The sequence below is a fragment of the Callithrix jacchus genome, chromosome 15, assembly GCF_049354715.1.
Source record: "Callithrix jacchus isolate 240 chromosome 15, calJac240_pri, whole genome shotgun sequence".
NCBI lineage: Eukaryota > Metazoa > Chordata > Mammalia > Primates > Cebidae > Callithrix > Callithrix jacchus.
In genome coordinates, this window is record NC_133516.1 from 4,999,465 (window position 1) to 5,017,881 (window position 18,417).

At 42.2% G+C, this 18,417-nt stretch overlaps 1 long non-coding RNA gene across 1 annotated transcript; it reads left to right on the plus strand.

Annotated features, from left to right (window-relative positions):
* The first annotated feature begins 5 nt into the window (after positions 1 to 5).
* Positions 6 to 18,173, plus strand: LOC144579409 (uncharacterized). Its single transcript, XR_013526856.1, has 2 exons — positions 6 to 385; positions 3,469 to 18,173. It is a non-coding gene; the product is annotated as an uncharacterized LOC144579409 (long non-coding RNA).
* Positions 18,174 to 18,417: the final 244 nt, after the last annotated feature.

The window sequence follows — 18,417 nt, forward strand, 5'->3', positions numbered from 1 at the left end:
GACGCACCACCCCCTCTTAAAGGGGCCGCGGCTCGGACTGCACAGAAGCAGCTTCGCCTTGCATCACCAGCTAAGGCTCTGCCCAGCCCCAGAGGTGGACGAAAGGCACCCAGTCTCTCCTCCCAGTTCTAGGGCCCTAGAGATGGCAGGAGTGGAGCCCTGGGACCCCAGCCCCGAGATCAGCTCTCTTTGCCTTGGGAGCTTCCAGGACCTGCCCCTGCCCTCCTCTGGACGTCAGCTTCGCGATCCAGAGCGGAGGTTGCAGTGAGCCAAGATCGGGCCACTGCACTCTGACCTGGGTGACAGAGCAAGACTTAATCTCAAACAAAGGAAGCGGCCTGGACAGAGCTCTGGGGTCCCTCAAGTGCGGCGCCTCAGGATGCAGGTCTGGCTCCCTTGTCTCTCTGCAGAGGGGGCCCTTAAAAGCACGGAAAGCTGGGAGCTGGAGGGACAGTCCCGAGGGCAGCAGGGCCTCCCCGGCCTCCCTGTTCGCATCCGTCCTGTGGGAGCCTGGGGTCTCACTAGGGCCCAGACACCCGCAGCCTCACTGGGGCTGCCTGGGGCACCCGCCTCCCCAGGAGGCAGGCAGGGGCCCTGGGGTCCAGCGCTGCCACACCTCAACTCCATCCTAGGTCAGCGCCTGGAGGGGCCCTGCGGAGTGGACCCATTCTGCCCCTTCCCAGGGAGAGGGACCTGCATCGCATCTGTCTCTCTGCCACCCATGGGAGGGCCGTACTGGCCTCTCCCGGGGATCTGGGGCAAGGCGGGGGAATCCCAGCCACCTGGCCATCATGCTGAAACGGCATCTTTACTAAAAATACAAAAATTAACTGGGGGTGGTGGCGCCCGCCTGTAATCTCAGCTACTGGAGGGGCTGAGGCAGGAGAACCACTTGAACCCCAGGAGGAGGTTGCAGATCTGGGGTCACTGCAGTCTCCGCCTCCCAGGCTCAAGCAATTCTCCTACCTCAGCCTCCGGAGTAGCTGGGATTACAGGCACCCGCCACTGTGCGTGGATAATGTTTGTATTTTTAGTAAAGACAGGGTTTCACCATGTTGCCCAGGCTGGTCTCAAACTCCTGACCTTGTGTTCTGCTGTCTTGGCCTCCCAAAGTGCTGAGAATACAGATGTGAGCCACCTTGCCTGGCCAGGTCAGGAGTTCAAAACCAGCCTGACCAACATGCAGAAAACGCATCTCTATTAAAAATACAAAAATTAGCTGGGCATGATGGCACATGCCTGTAATCCCAGTTACTTGGGAGTCTGCAGCGTGAGAATCACCTGAACTCGGGAGGCAGAGGTTGCAATGAGCCGAGATTGAGCCACTGTACTCCAGCCTGAGCGACAGAGCAAGACTTTATCTCAAAACGAAAACAAAATAATACTCAAAATAGTAAAGACAGAGAGTAGAATGGTGGTTGCCAGGGGCCAGAAGAGGAGGGAATGTGGAGTTTGTCGTTAACTAGTAGGGAGTTTCAGTCTTACAAGAGAAGAGCCAGCTGGGCATGCTGGCTCACACCTGTAATCCCAGCAGTTTGAGGGGCTCCGGCTGGCAAATCACCTGAGATCAGGAGTTTGAGACCAGCCTGGCCAACATGGAGGTACCTTGTCTCTACTAAAAATACAAAAATATACATACAGCCCAGCAATTGCACTTAACATACAGCCCAGCAATTGCACTCTTGGGCATTTATTCCAGAGAAATGTAGACTTATGTTCACATTTAAAAAAACAAAAACAGGCCAGGCGCAGTGGCTCACACTTCTAATCACAGCACTTTGGGGGACTGAGGCAGGTGGATCACAAGGTCAGGAGTTCCAGACCAGCCTGACCAACATGGTGAAACCCCGCTCAGCTAAAAATACAAAAATTAGCCCATAATACAAAAATTAGCCCAGTATGGTGGCGTACACCTGTAATCGCAGCTACTCAGGAGGCTGAGACAGGAGAATTGCTTGAACCTGGGAGTGGAGGTTGCAGTGAGCCAAGATTGGGCCACTGCACTCTGACCTAGGTGACAGAGCAAGACTTAATCTCAAACCTGTGTGCATAGCAGCTTTGTTCACATTAGCCAAAAACTGCAACAATCCCAACATTCATTGGGCAAATGAGCAGCAATTCAGATGAACCTCAAGGGTGTTATGCTGAATGAAAAAAGTCAGTCATAAGATTCCATACGTACGTTCCATGTATAATCATATACTGAGGATTTTATATATATCAAACAAAATATCAAAAGATTTCATATATATATTCTAGACGTATATTCTATATAATCATATGCTAATGATCACACACACACATATATACCTGCACACACACACACACACACACACACACACACACACACACACAAAACCTTCATTTTATTTTATTTCGAGATGGAGTTTCACTCTTGTTGTGCAGGCTGGAGTGCAGTGGCATGATCTAGGCTCACTGCAACCTCTCCTTCCTGGGTTCAAGCCATTCTCCTGCCCTCAGCCTCCCAAGTAGCTGGGATTACAGGCACATGTCACCAGGCCTGGCTAATTTTTGAATTTTTAGTAGAGATGGGTTTTCTCCATGTTTGTCCTGCTGGTCTTGAATGCTCAACCTCAGGTGACCCACCAGCCTTGGCTCCCAAAGTGTTGGGATTACAGGCGTGAGCCACCACACCTGGCCAATTTGTTCACTTTTTTGAGATGGAGTCTCACTCTGTCACCCAGGCTGGAGTACAGTGGCAAGATGTCAGCTCACTGCAATGCCCACCTCTCAGGCTCCAGCTATTCTTCTGCCTCAGACTCCCTGGTAGCTGGGACTACAGGAGTGCACCAGCAGGCCTGGCTCATTTTTTTTTCTTTTCTTTCTTTTTTTTTTTTTTAGTAGAGATGGAGTTTCACCATGTTGGCCATGTTGATCTCGATCTCCTGACCTTATATGATCCACCTGCCTCGGCCTTCCAAAGCGCTGGGATTATAGGCGTGAGCCACCATGCCCAGCCATATATAACTTTCTTCAAAGAAAATTACACAGGTGGAAAAATTTTGGGGTGTGTGTGTGTGTTTTGAGACAGGGTCTCACTCTGTCACCCAGGCTGGGGTGCAGTGTTGCAATCATGGCTCAAGTGACCCTGCCACCTCAGCCCCACTAGTAGCTGGAATCACAGGTGCACACCACCAGATCTTTTTTGTTTCTCTTTTTATAGAGACAGAGTTTGACCATGTTGTTCTGGCTGGTCTCAAACTCCTGACTTCAAGTGATCTGCCCACCTAGGCCTCCCACAGTGTTGGGATTACAAGTATGAGTGGCCACACCTGGCCTGAAATTGTTTTAAAAAATAAAATGGGCTGGGCAAGTGGCTCACACCTGTAATCCCACCACCTTAGGAGGCCAAGGTGGGAGGATCTCTTGACGTCAGGAGTTCGAGACCAGCCTGGCCAACATGGTGAAACCCTGTCTCTACTAAAAATACAAAATTCCTGTCTACAGTGCCAGCTACTTGGGAGGCTGAGGAAGGAGAATTGCTTGAAACCCAGATGTGGAGGTTGCAGTGAGCCGAGATTGAGCAACTATGCTCCAGCCTGGGTGACAGAGCAAGACTCCCTCTCAATAAATAAATAAATAAAATGTAGTATGACTAATGATAACGATCATTTCTTCCCTTCTATTAACATTCCAAGTACTGTGCTAAGTTCTTTACATAAAGTTTCACATTTTTATCTTCCCCATGACCCTCTAAGCTGGATATTATTACATCCATTTATAGATGAGGAAGATTAGGGGCCTGGAGACATTAAGTAAATCACCCGAGGTCACGCAGTAAGGAAGGGGCATATCTCAGAGTTGCCTGGCTGAGGCAACTTTGCAGCCTTTCCCTCCCCCACTGCGCCTTAACTGCCGTCTTAGAGCTGGGTTTGAGAGTGCCTCCCTAGTCCGGAGTCATTATGGCATTTTCTTCTACAGAGTATGTTCCTGGTAAATGGAACTGTTTATTTTCCACCTATTTATTTATTTTTTTCTTTAAGATGGAGTCTTGCCCTGTTACCCGAGCTGGGGTGCAATGGTCTGATCTCCGCTCACTGCAACCTTTGCCTTCTGGGTTCCAGCAATTCTACTGCTTCAGCCTCCCAAGTAACTGGAATTACAGGCATGTGCCACCACACCCAGCTAATTTTTTGTATGCTTAGTAGAGACAGGGTTTCATCATGTTAGCCAGGCTGGTCTCAAACTCCTGACCTTGTGATCTGGCCACCTCAGCCTCCCAAAGTGCTGGGATTACAAGTGTGAACCACTGTGCACAGCTACACTGATGCTCTTATTCTTTGTCCATCTGGCAACAGAAACCTTCACCTTCCAAAAACAATCACTGGGAGTCCACCTTGTGCAGAGGTAGGACAAGCTTCCGTGCAGGTAGGGGTGCTGCTGCACCCACAGCACCCATGCATCCTCCTATCTGCCTTCAGGTAGGGGTGCTGCTGCACCCCCAGCACCCATGCATCCTCCTCTCTATCTGCCTTCAGGTTGCAGCCAGAGGAGTTTGAAGCCTCTGCAGAGAGCACAACTTCACCAACTGGAACAGACTCCCCTTAAAGGAATGTATTTAGGAAGATCATTTCAAGCATACCATGTACACGCATTTCTCTAAAATATGCTTAGATGGACTTCTGTAATCAGAAAGCTGTGTGTATGGGTTTTGCATTTTCTTGGTCCACACAAACCCCTTGAGAAGTCCCTGTGGACACTGAGCCTATATGTAGATGTCCCCTCCCCTCCTTGATGTCCCAGACATCACAGTCCCTCTGAGGGGCTCCCACCCCCTGGGGAGCAGTCCCTCTGACCTACTCCCCACCTTCTGGAAACTAGGAGGTTGGAAAAGGGGGCACATGCCACAGAGCCAGCACACAGTAGGGTACTCAAGGCACATCTAAGCCTTCATTTCTTCTGTGTGGAAATGCTTCCTTCACAACTGGAGTCTCAAAACCTCCCCTCAGCAAGAAAGTGCTGCTCAAAACTCTGGGCACACATTAGGGCTGGGAGTGGGTGGCAGAGAGGGGAATATGGCCTGCCCATCCACCAGGCAATGGGGCACCTGCCCATCTCTCAGCCTGGTCTAGACCCACCTTCTGGGCTCTGACTGCAATGCCTTTCTCTTTCCTTTTGCAATTCCCTTGGGTCCTGCCCAAGACAGATAAAAGACAGAGCAGCCTGTCTTTATGAGAAGTTCCTCTGCCAGAGAAAGGGACCTGGAGAAAACCAGAATGAGAGCCAGAGCCAGAGAAAGATAAAGCACCAGGGCCTCCCACACCAGTGCCTGAGAGGGTGAGAGGGGCCCCTCTATCACCCTACAATTTTTTTTTTCTGCAAGACTTTCAAAGCCACCTTCATACTCCTATGTGAGAAGATTCTCCGTATGCTGAAGAACGATCTGGTTAGGTTAAGTTCTCACCTCAGCTGACCACTAGGCTTCTCTTCTTGCTATTATGTTGCTTGGTTCTTATTTAAAGGCCTGCCTTCACAAAGGAAATGCCCTTGGGCTTGCATTATTTGTTGGCTAAACTTTAGAAGCAGATTACAGCTGTAGGAATTTTGATACCACATACCTGTATAATGTCAAATAGCAGAAGATTGAAAAAAAAAACTAAACTAAAAGAATGAGGCACTGCAAGGTAGTTCATGAAGAGCCGGGAGTTCTGAAGTATATATTTTCCTAGTGGCATTGCTTGTGGGGAACAGACGATTTTTGGGGTTGTGAAACTAATCTACAATTCCATAGTAGACACATCATTATGCATTTTTCCAAACCCACAGAATGTACAACAGCAGGGATGAACCCTAATGTAAACTATGGACTTTGGGTAATAATGCTGTCATTGTAGGTTTATAAATTACAACAAATACACCACTCTGGCCAGGGACATTGATGACGGAGGGGGCTATGCTTATGTGGGGACAGAAGTTCTGTGAAAAATCTCTGTACTTCTCGATTCTGCTGTGGACTGCTCTAAAAATAGATTACATTTAAAAAAATTGTTGTTATTGAAGATTATATATAATTTGATCTACTAATAGCCTTGTTACTAATGTTTTTGATCCAATTTTTCCTTCTCTCTAACATATTCTTCATATTGTTTCCAAGGCAAATCTTGGCAAATCATAAATATCTTTGAAAGTTTCCCATTTCTAAAAGATAAAGACTGCCATATGTCAGGTGATGTCAACCTCCTTTGCCTTTAATTTCATTTAATGCTTAAACCCTTTAATACACTGCTCTTCATCCACATCAAATATGGCCTGTCCTGAAAGTATAAGGATGAACAGGTACTAATGGGCCCCTCGTAGACATATCAGTGCTTGTAGCCATAAATCTTCATTCATGCAGCCTAGGATCTTCCTGCCTGAAATAAATCTTGTTCTTGTTTCAACTAAACTCGCAGCTCTGCTGTTTTCTTCCCAAATTGCCAAACATATAAGATTTCAATCTGCCAGCAAAGTTTATCCTCCCTCTGGATGTGAGAGCCCAAGGATTTCATTTAAAACAGCTTTGTTTACTAAGATGTGTTACAGGATATTTTAAAATAATTCAGTTAGGTGGTGCAGGCTATTTATTTGTGTATTTGGAGGGAGGGTCAATGTTTATCTTCCAATCTGAATTTAACTCTTGGGCCAAGTTGTTTTCCTATGGCAATACTGAAAGATGATTGATGTGTGACTGGGCACTTCACAAACACCAAATAGAGACTCTACAACACAGCTCATTTGTCTGGCCTTCTGCTATGGCTCCTTTGTGGACCCTGTGGCCGGTTATGGTTCAGCTGAGGATGCCTGAGGCCTGTATTCACAGAGACACTCTGCCTCCGTGGGCTGAACACTGTGCTAGTTTGTCTGCGAGATTCCTTCCAGAACGACCCAGTGGTACCACATGGTTACAGCTTCTTCCCATCATGTCATTAATAGTTCTCTCTGTTCACCCACACCAGCTCACTAATTTATCCCTATCCACTGCTTGATCCTAAGGATCTGAGGGCTATGATGGTCTGTGCTGTCACTTCCAGATTTTCAATGCCAGATTTGTAACATGGCACAAAGCTAGCTAGATTTTGCAGGAACTAAGAGGAAACTCTCCTAGAATTCCCTCTCTTCACCTCTGATTACCTATGTCCTTGTTACAGGTCATTCCACTCGCATAGCTATCCCCTCCCTCTTCCAACTTCCTGACCACTAGCTCCTTTCCATCCACTTTCAAATATATGGAGATTTCCCTTGTCTTGGGAAACAAAATACACACAAACACCTGTGCTTGACTGTTTGTCTCTACTCCTTCCTACAAGTGCAGTTCGATGTTCTGCCTTCCTTTAACACCAGTTTCTTTAAGTGACATAGAGTCTCTGTTGCTCCTAATTCCTCTCATTTTAACACCCTCCTAAACAACTGAACAGAATTAGAAGTTCTTCTCCCTTTGTCAGGTGCTGTTCAAGCACTTTACAAATAATAATTCATTTAATTCTTTGTAACTGGTACTCTTATCATCTTCAATAAAATGAAATTTATCTTTAATAAAATGAAATGAGATATGTGGAAACTGACACATACATAGGTGAAGTAACTTGCCTAGGGTCACCTCCAGGTGAGTGGCAGAGTTTAAATTCAAATGCCAGCAGTCTGGTTCCAAAACACATGTCCTAATCACACTCTACTGCCTCACTCCCTCCAAATTCTGTAAGTGGTTTTTATTCCTGTGCTAACAAAACTAGTCTCTTAGAAACTTTTGGTGTATGCTTTCATCTTTGGTATTGTAGTACTCAAGCTAGATATACCTGTACTGCATATTAAGTTCTAGTCTTTACAAACCTTTCCCCACCCACCCTGCAGCTTTTATGCAACTATAATGAAACTTCATTAAGCTGGAATGAACACATTATTCTGATAAGGGCAGAACTAAATTTTATATTGTTCATGACATAAAATGGGGTTGGTTAATTGGTCAAATTAATAAGTAAAACAGATAAAGTAGTACAAGCAGCATTTGGCCTACTCAAGGGTGAAAATATAGATAATTTTAGAAATACAAATCCAGGCTTCTGATATCAAAGGAATCTTTCCAGGTCCAGATAATAATAGGTATAATGCACTCCTTGATTCCTGCCTTGCAGGAGTGTGTGCTCTAGCTGGGAAGCAATTGAAATAACAAGAAATAATAGAAAGTGGCATATAATCACACTCCAGAGCATAGTATGGTGATGTTTCCCACCATCTACTTTTTTAGAATTGACAAGGTGTATTCTGAGCACTGTCCAGTTCTTCTTAGGCATTATGCCAGCTGCCACCAAGAGGGCAGTGATCCCTGTGGGAGTAAACAAAACTGCACATTTTAAAGCTAAAGTGAGCCTTGGAGATGATGTAATCCAATTCTCTTATTTACAGACGAGAATATGAAACCACATTGTTTTTTTATAGCCACAAACCTAGCTTGCAGCTAAATTCTATCTGGAATCTAGCTTTCTCTTCCTGCGCTATCACTAGGCCCAGTAATAGATTTGTAGATTTAATTCACTCATAAATAACCTAGAACATACCTTATTCAGCAAATGCTTGTTTATTAACAAAAAATAAAGGTGTGGATAACTGAGCAGGGTTAAAAAACTAAAACATGTGACCTGGCCAATTACACTGCTCAGTGAGCCCCACAAGAGCAGAGATTTTTACGTTTCTGTTTGTTGATGGACCCTCAGTGACTAAACCAGAGTTAGCCACATCGTGGTGTAATTACTATGCGGTGTCTGAATGGACAATTTCTTCTACATGTTTTTATATACAATGTCTATCAGTGAGTAGATATTTCTATTTTATAGGTGATAAATAAAATAAAGCTGAGTGAAGTTGACTTGCTCAAATCTAGACCTGGAACCAGAACTAGAAACCAGGCTTTTGGTGCCTAATTCATGATTTAGCTGTAAAAAGATTGCTTTCATAAAAAAAATCAATTAGGTATTCTGCACAGGGAATAAAGATAGATTTGTAACTTCAGCAGAATTCTGAGAAAATGGGTACAGCTGGCACATTATCTCCTGTCATTATTTATTTGCTGGTCTTTTGGGTGTGAGCCATAATTTCTAGTCTGGGGCCTGCTATGTCACAGCAACAAAAAAAATAAACGGTTTGCCCTTTTTACTTTCCAAAGTTTCCTTCCTTTCTTATCTTTCCTCTCAGAATTCAAACCACCTGGAGAAACGAAGCGGGTGGGCAAGGGACTCTCCTTCCAAGAATCATTCTCGTACCCCTCATGAGACTTGGAGCAACTCAAACTATGTTAAAGGCTCTAATGCTTTGCAGTCTTCTCAATTTAACTTCATCTTTTGGGGTTTTTAAAGCCTCACTATCCAAAGAGATTATACTGTTACTAGGCTTTGTGACTTCTAAGTACTGCCTTCTGAATCTTCATCTTCTAAGGGGGTTCTGTGTTTTTCTCTTTCTAAAACATGAAAATGTATCCTAAAGATGATAGACCTTAAATGCAATTATACTGGTCTCCTCACAACAGTACAGACTGTAGAAGCCTTAAGAATTCAGAGAAAGGGGAAATACAAAAGTAATTGAGGAGAGTTGAGGTTTCATAAGGAAGTGTAGGGCATGAAAAGAAGAACTGGAAGGGAGGAGGGAAAGGCTTGAATAAAGACAAGACTGAATGAGGAAGAGTGGAAGCCAGCAAGCAAATATAGCTGGTTATTGCTGATGTTTCACATTTGGACTAAGACTGGATAGGGCTAGACAGCAACTGGAGAAATGGAACTGTTAGCATGTTCAAATAAGTGAAGACTTTGACACAGTTTAGGGAGATAGATAACCAAAAGCCTAAGGCAGAAAGAAAGGTAAACCCTAGAACATACTGCCCAGCTAGAATCCTGGTTCCATCTGTTATTAGCCACATGACATTGGACAAGTTACTGCAACTTGCTGGGTCTCAGTTTCCTTCTTGGTAAAATAGGAATAAAGGTTGTGACTACCCCTATAAGATTATTGGTGAGATTAAAAGGGTTAATGCTGGCTACCCATTATGTCTATAATCCCAGTGCTTTGGGAGACTGAGGCAGTAGGATTCCTGGAGCCCAGGAATTTGAGGCTGCAATGAGCCATGATTGTACCAATGCACTCCAGCCTGGGTGTCAGACCAAGACCCTGACTCTTAAATTTTTTAGAAAGGGGTTAATATATATCAAGCACTTAGAACAGTATCTGACACATGACACAAAGTAAGCCCTCAGAAAATATTAGCTATTCTTATTTCAGCTATAATGGACAGGCCATTGATTATGTTAGCCTCACCTATAAGTTCTTGTAATGGAAATTTCTTGCTCCACAACTTCTGAAGGAACAACTACAGATCACATATTTCGTGCAAAGATTCTGTATGTCCTAGACATACCTGATTGGACAAGGTATGCAAGCCCAAGCCACAGATTAACCTCTGATCTATAACTTTGCCAGTCAAGGAACAATGACCTTATAAGGAAGAGACTTCCTTTCTTGAAAATGTCAGGAAAATGAGGAAGATTAGTATCAGGAACATGAGGAAGAAGATAATTAAGCTAAGAAATTACATTGATAATACAGAGAAAGAATAGGCAATTGTCAGTAGAAACACAATTATGACAAGTAGAAAATAGCTGGGTCCAGAAATGATGGACAATGGGCAAGAGATTCCATTTATTATTCCAGTTGTTGATTTTTGGGATCTTAATCTACTCTCCAACTCTAGCCTACACACTCCAAGCCATAATGTTTTCCTTTTCTTCTTTTTTTTTTTTTTTTTTTTTGAGATGGTCTCTCTCTGCCACCCAGGCTGGAGTGCAGTGGCACAATCACAGTGCATTACAATGTAGACATCCTTAGCTCAAGCAATCCTCCCTCAGCCTTCCAAGTAGCTGGGACTACAGGCATGCACCACCACACCCTGCTAATGTCTTCATCTTTTTTTAGAGATAGAGTCTCACTATGTTGCTTAGGCTGGTCTCTAACTCCTGAGCTCAAGTGATCCTCACACCTCAACCTCCCAAAGTGTGTCCTCCCATAATGCTGTTTCTATTACAATAAACCTCCTCTTGCTTAAGCTAATATAAGTGGTGATCTATTTCCTATGTCCCAAAGCACCTAAATAACCAACCAATGCAAAGATGAGTTCAGGTATCTGATCTTTGCTTTAGTAATCCCTGGTACCCATCAATCAATTGACTCTTGGCCCTCCAGTGCACTCTCCACACTGCCCCCACAGTTATCCTTATTCAGAATGGGGTCCCATTCTTTGTGACATATTCTATCTGACATAATTTTCTTTCAAGGGCAAGTTAAAATTCCACTTTCTCCATGACTACCTGTGGACTATATGGGACAGAAGTGGATCTGGGTTTTGAAGAATATAAAACTTTCTTTAATAAAATGAACATAAAACTAGGTCCACTGTCTAGGTAAAGGCCTGTGCAAGTGAGAGATGTTGAAGCTTCAGCTTCATTCACTTTGCTGTACATCTACATTGATGCCAGGTCAAGAGGGACTTTTTCTCCATGAAATTATTCTACCAGACATATTTACAACACTGTGTATAATCATACAGACCTGCTATATAAATAAGCTCAGTGTTACACCTGCTGTCTCCCACACTTTGGGAATATCGTTTGTGATTGGACTGCAGTGTTCTACTCCGCTGGGCTGTTGGGAAGAAATTCCTCATGTCTGACAGATCTACTTTCAGATTTAGGGGGGAAAACTTTGATCAGAACATGACACTGCTCCTGCTCATGCGGCATCCAGCATATGCCACCTAATGTTGGTAGCTAAGCCATTCTCCACACGATTGTTTCTAAAGAAAACCTGCTCATTACACACATACATACACAGACATCCCTACATATTTGCTTGGTAAAATTGCTTATTTTTTAGTTGTCCTTAAAATAAAGACCAATATCTATTTCATCAGCCACAAGTCTCCTGTCCACTCTCCACCATCATTTTTCTCTTTCCCACTAGATATTAGCAGAGCTAAAAAATTTACTGTCCATTTGTGGACATCTATGAAAGGGAGCAGTTAATAAACATTAGGAGTAGTTATCTATGCTTTTAAATTCCATTGTTTTTCACTTCCTCCTTCCCCATTCACCCTTGGGTCAGTTGAAAGCCTCAGTAAAGACTCATAAAGAGGTGATATGTTTGTTTATTGGCTTAAATTAATCATTGCACAGTGTAAACATATATCAAAATATCACATCATACCCTATACAGAACATACACAGTGATTATTTTTCAATTAAAAATAAAATAAATCAAAATTTCTAAAAAAAGGCTAAATAAATAAGTTAGTAAGGAGATTTATGAGAGTGAAGCTTTGAAGAATAAAAAATAGGCTTCCCAGACAGATTAAGAGCACAGTAGAGAGAGGACAGCCACCTATAGAAACAGATCCAAGAGAGCCTGAAGGGACCTGTGGGAGTGCAAAGCCACAGTCCAGAGAGAGACCTGTCAGGGGACAGCCAGAACCTAATGACTCCCTGGAATCATCAGAGTGATCAACAGAGAGTGCATTTCATGAATTCACTCATAATGTGGTTCTTGATTTTTTTTAATCGATCTAAAAAAAAAAAAAAGAACCCTCTATGGCTAGAATTGGAAATATTTGGAAACATCCAGAGTCTCCTATTGAATATCAGTATCACTTGATTATCTTTTCCATGGAGGCATGGTTCAGATCTATTCTGTTGCTGCTCTATGCCCACATATCATAGTGCCTATCCTGTAGTCTGAACTCATTAAATATTCGGTGAATGAGCATATAATCTTTTCAACAAGACTCAAGTTCTTTGAAATCAGAGACTGTGTCATAAATATTATGTAACTCCCAAGAACCCACCACAATGCCTGACACAGAGTGACACTGGTTATGATTTGCTGACTAATTTAGAATGCACTGTATATGTCGAAGGGAGTTTTTTTTTCTTGAAGCCTGATGATAACCAAGCACACCTGGTCAGATTCACATCCTGCCTTATCTTGTATGCGCTCCACAGCTCTGTAAAGGTAAAACAAGCAAAGGAAGAACAATTATTGGTATCAAAAATACAGTAATCTAGAGACCAATCCTTCTCTGAACTCCTTGCCACTTCCTGATTCACTGAATTTGATTGATTTGTTCCACAAGTGGAGCCTCCTGGCTCTCGGAACCATGAGGAAACAGCCATATTTCTGGAAGTAAACTTTAACCAGAGGCTCCCTTCTGAAAGATTTTAGTCCCTAGAGATTTATTGCCATGGAAAGCCTGAGCTGGCTGAAGGACTAATTGTACATAGCCCTGATTATGAGCTGGGTACCAACTAAAACACTGCATTTCCAGACTAACTGTACACATAATCATTAGGTTGAGTACTAGAAACTGTTGTTACTAGATAAACAGTTCTGTATGGCTTAGCTGTTGTATCTGCTTTGTTGCTAATTGATTTAAATGGTAACATTATTAAAATTCATTAAGGCTGGGTGTGGTGGCTCACACCTGTAATCCCAGCACTTTGGGAGGCCAAGGCAGGTGGATTACCTGAGGTCAAGGGTTCGAGACCAGCCTGCTCAATGTGGTGAAACCCTGTCTACTAAAAATAAAAAAATTGGCCAGGTGTGGTAGCATTCACCTGTATCCCCTGTATCCCAGCTATTTCAGAGGCTAAGCACGAGAATTACTGGAACCCAGAAGATGGAGGTTGCAGTGAGCCAAGATCATGCCACTGCACTCCAGCCTGGGCAATAGACTGAGACTCTGTCTCAAAAAAAGAATTCATTAAATTAACAAAATTATTCCAACTATTCAAAATTGCTCTACTAATAAAACAATAAAGGCAACTCTGCAAGGCAGATGTGGGAGGATCACTTCAGTCCAGGGATTTGAGACCAGCCCAGGCAACATATCAAGATCTGTCCCTACCAAAAAACAAACAAACAAACAAAACTTGTTTTAAATTAGTCAGTTGTGCTGGTGTGAGCTATAGCCCCAGCTACTCTGAAGGATGGAAGGATCCCTTGTGTGCTAGAAGATGGACTGAAGTATAATTGTAACACTGTGCTCCGGCCTAGACAACACAGTAAGACCCTGTCTCTAGAAATAAAATTTTTAAAAGTTTCTAATCAATAAGGAAAGCCCAGGAACTCACATCCCAGTTAATAATTTAAAGAAAAAGAAAATAAGAAAAGGCTGTATTTTTCAAAGGCAGTTAAGAGTATGGTTACATACTTCAGAAAAATTAAAGAGGTATTTTGGTGAAACAACAAAATGCTCTCTAAATCTTCAAAAACTTTCAAATGTATTTTCTTGAATTGGTGATAATACTGTCTCCTGTCCCCTCCCCACTCACAAAAACCCTTCTATCATGATAGGCCCAAGGAAATAAGAGAGCTGATGCCAAGTTGAGCAGCAGGAGGAAGGGTCTTTCCAGATGAAATCCTTCTAGTGCTAGAAGAGGAGACAGCAGAGAAGGAAGAGTAGGAGATGATGTCCTTCCTTCTCCATTACAATGGCCTCAGACTCAAAATCAAGAAGCAGGAGAAAGAACAGAAACATCACATAGAAGAAATGGTCCCAAGCTCTGTAGTACACAGGCTCATGAGGTGTCACCACATGCATGCATGGACATGAAAGAGAAAGCCCTGACTCTCTTCCAGCCTCCCTGAACTCTCCCTGTGGCTTATGGAAGGCAGTGGAAAGCTGAACACCATAGAGACTGCAATGAAGTTGCTGTGATTAGGGCCAAGATGACATTGTCAGAGGCATTTGAACCAGAGCAACTCTGAAGTGTAATGGGCTGCATTCCCAGATGGTGAGGCATTCTAAGTCACAGGATGAGAGAGGAGGTCAGCATAGAATACAAGTCATAAAGATCTTGCTGATAAAACAGCTTGCAGTAAAGAAGCGGGCCAAAACCCACCAAAACCAAGATGGTGACAAGAGTGACCTCTGGTCATTCTCACTGCTACACTCCCACCAGCACCCTGACAGTTTACAAATGCCATGGCAACATCAGGAAGTTAGCCTGTATGGTGTAAAAGGGGGAGGCCTGAATAATCAGCCCTTCGTTTAGCATAATCATCAAGAAATAACCATAATAATGGGCTACCAGCAACTCTCAGGGCTGCTCTGTCTATAGCGTAGCTGTTCTTTATTCCTTTACTTTCTTAATAAACTTGCTTTCACTTTGCTCTGCAGACTCACCCTGAATTCTTTCTTGTGTGACATCCAAGAACCCTCTTTTGGGATCTTGAACAGGTCCCCTTTCCTCTAACCCTGTGGCAGAGACAGCAGTTCCTATGGGGGAAGAGTCCAAGGCGATGGTCTGGAGGAAGGAAGAGACTGTGGTGCCTCAAGGGTCTTCTGTGCCACTGAGATGACAGTGGGGCCAAGTCAAGGAAGCAGGACCACAAGGCTAGAACATGCTGAGGAAACTGTTTCCAGGTTTCACCAGCACTGAAATTAGTGCTGGATGCCAGTGGCTATCTAGAAACCAGGCATGAAAACAACTGATTCTGGGGATTTTAGGGAAGACCCAAAGGGCAGGATCAGGACCGCTTTTCACAGGCTGCCTCCCTTCACTTACCCATGTTATCACAAGGGTATTTGGGCTTTCTCTTTCACTCAGATGCCATCTTGGCTAAGGAAAGAGGGTGCTGGGAGAAACCGTGAAAGACATTGCCTCAGAGAAAATGAATTAACCCAAACTGAGAAAAAAATGGATGGAGAAAGTATCTTCAACTGCAAGATCAAGAACCCATCTCCTGCTCTTCTACCTCCGAGCCTCTGCTGCAGCAGTTTTGTTCTATCTAGAAAAATTTTAAACATATATTTAAGTTCCTAAAATTGTATTAATTTTATAATTAGCATGTACTGAAATTGTATTACAGCCTAGTTGTACACTGTATAATTTTCATCCTAGCCATTAGCAAAAACAGATACTCTTAAAAGCCAGATATCCATAGCACTAAACAAACATGGTTCTCCCCTTTATAAATCTGTGAATATGAGCCTTTTCTTTTTCAGTCTGATGTATTATAAAGGTGATGAGTTAGGAAACGAAAACAGTGTCCAAGATAACTAATAAAAACAAGCCATTCTAAGAATATACGTCTAAAGATCAATTAAGTCTGACAAAACATGTGAGTTATGTTTTGTTGTATAATCAGTAATATGAGAGTCAATCAAGGGTCTCATTGGAATTTTACCTACAGTTTTTACAAGGTAAATTACTCAAATATAGCTCGGATAAACAGAAAATATTCAATGCACTCTTCTTGTATATTACCACATCCATAGTTGAGAAGGATTAAATAAGATTAGAATATCATAAATGTGGTAATTGCACTAAGTAATGAATTCCATAACAAATCGATCTTTATTCTCCAAGTAAGAGCTGATTTGATTGAGCTCTATGCACTTAAGTGTTCTGGAAGATTTCCTAGTCCCTAAAGCTGCAGGTGTGGTCACTGTCTGGGGCAAAACAACATGGCTGAAAAGTGACTTGTTCCCTGTGGTCCCAGCTATGCATAGGCATAACCACAACAACCCAATACAATCAAATTAAATTATTTGTGTGTGACACTGCCATGAGAATAATGATTGGAAACTAGCAGAAGCTGTCAAGGGTCTTTTCTACATCAGATAAATTCAGCTGAGTCGTGAAGGTCAATTCAATTTAGCACTCATTGATTAGATATCTTTCACATGTAAAACATTATGCTCAGCATTAAAAGAAAACCTTAACTCCTTACAAATAAAAATGTTTTATTGTTAAACAGCTCTCATTATGTAGTATACATTGTATGTTGTTAGTGGTTATGAAGTGCCTAAATTCACAATGCATTCTCATTTCTCTAAGTAATAGGAGTATCAAAATAAAAATGACTAAAGCCCCAAGAGTCACAATATGACCATTTGGAATCTGGCTCTTACATAAAAGTGGTTAAAAAACCAGGTATTTAACTTTAAATGTGAAGTAATACAGCAAATTATCATTCAGCTTCTCTTATTCTTAATAATATGGTAACTGTGATCTTCAAGCAAACTCTTGATAAATTTTTTGACATAAAATAACCCATAGGGAGTTTTAAAAGTTGTGCAATATAGGTACATAAAATAAGGAGTCATTCTCTGACTATAGCAGAGGTTTCCAATTGCTTCCTAATATCCATTCTCTCCTCTTTCTACCATAGCCCTAATTATGAGCTGGGTACCAACTAAAACACTGCATTTCCAGACTCTCTCCCAGTTAGCTGTGGCAGTGTGGCTAAGTTCCAGCTGATTATTTGTGAGCAGAAGTAACTAGACTTCTAAAAAGTCTTCACAAAGGAAAGAGGCAATCTTCTTTATTTACTCCTTCCTTCTTACTGCTGACCAGAAGGCAGAATAATGGCTGGAGCTCAAGCAGCTATACTGGATTATGAGGATGTGCACTAAGAATGACAGCAAGAAATAGCTCCAATTTCTGACAACCAGGAAGTGCCCAGATCAGCCCTGAACTGTCTACATCCAGAATTTAGATAAATAAGAAAGAGATTCACATCTGTGTTCTTTTAACCATCGTTTTATTGGTTTTTTTTTTTCTGAAGCTGACCAAAACCTACCATAACTGATAAAATCATCCCATCAGCCAGAATAAATTCTGAGCAGTTATCAAGAGAAAAACGTAATGTGAAGAGAAGCCACCCTTATAAGAGGAAACCAAGAACTTTTGTCATAGCTAGCCTAAAATGAAATTAATTACCTGAAAATTTCTGTCACCAAGACTTTGGAAGTTGACATGAGAAGGCTGGTTTTATTGTGTATCATGCCCAGAAGTTGAATGATAATTTAAAACTGTTTGCATGTAATTTTCCCAAAACTTGCATAATAATTTGATATCTTTAAGGAGGAGAGGTGGCATAGTATCATACTACTGTGTAGTAAAAATCTGCTCTGTCCTCACACTGGGTTTACAACACAGATAGTGGTACTGGAAAGAGCTGAGAACGAAAATTAGAATGCTTGAAGCTTAACTCATTATAAACCTGGAAAGTTGCTTAAGTTTTATAAAGCTTGGTTTTCTTATCTATGATATAAGGATAATGATAACAGCAGCTCCATTTTCTACACAAAGAGGTTGGGATAATAAAATAAAATAAATGTATGTCAAAGTGTTAACTGTTGTTACTAAAATCATTTTGGTGCTCACTTATGTTTCTCTGGGAGAAGCACTCTGTTTTCAGTTTTCTGGAATAATTTCCTTTTAGAAGGCACTCTTTTTTGCCTGCATTAACTTATTTTCTCTACCTTCTCACGTTCATGGTTCTGTAGAATAATTTTGTTTTTATGAAGTGTGAGTTTTCATGAGCTATATGTATATAAGTATTTTTAGCTAAAAGAATATTGTTGAGAATGTGTATTTG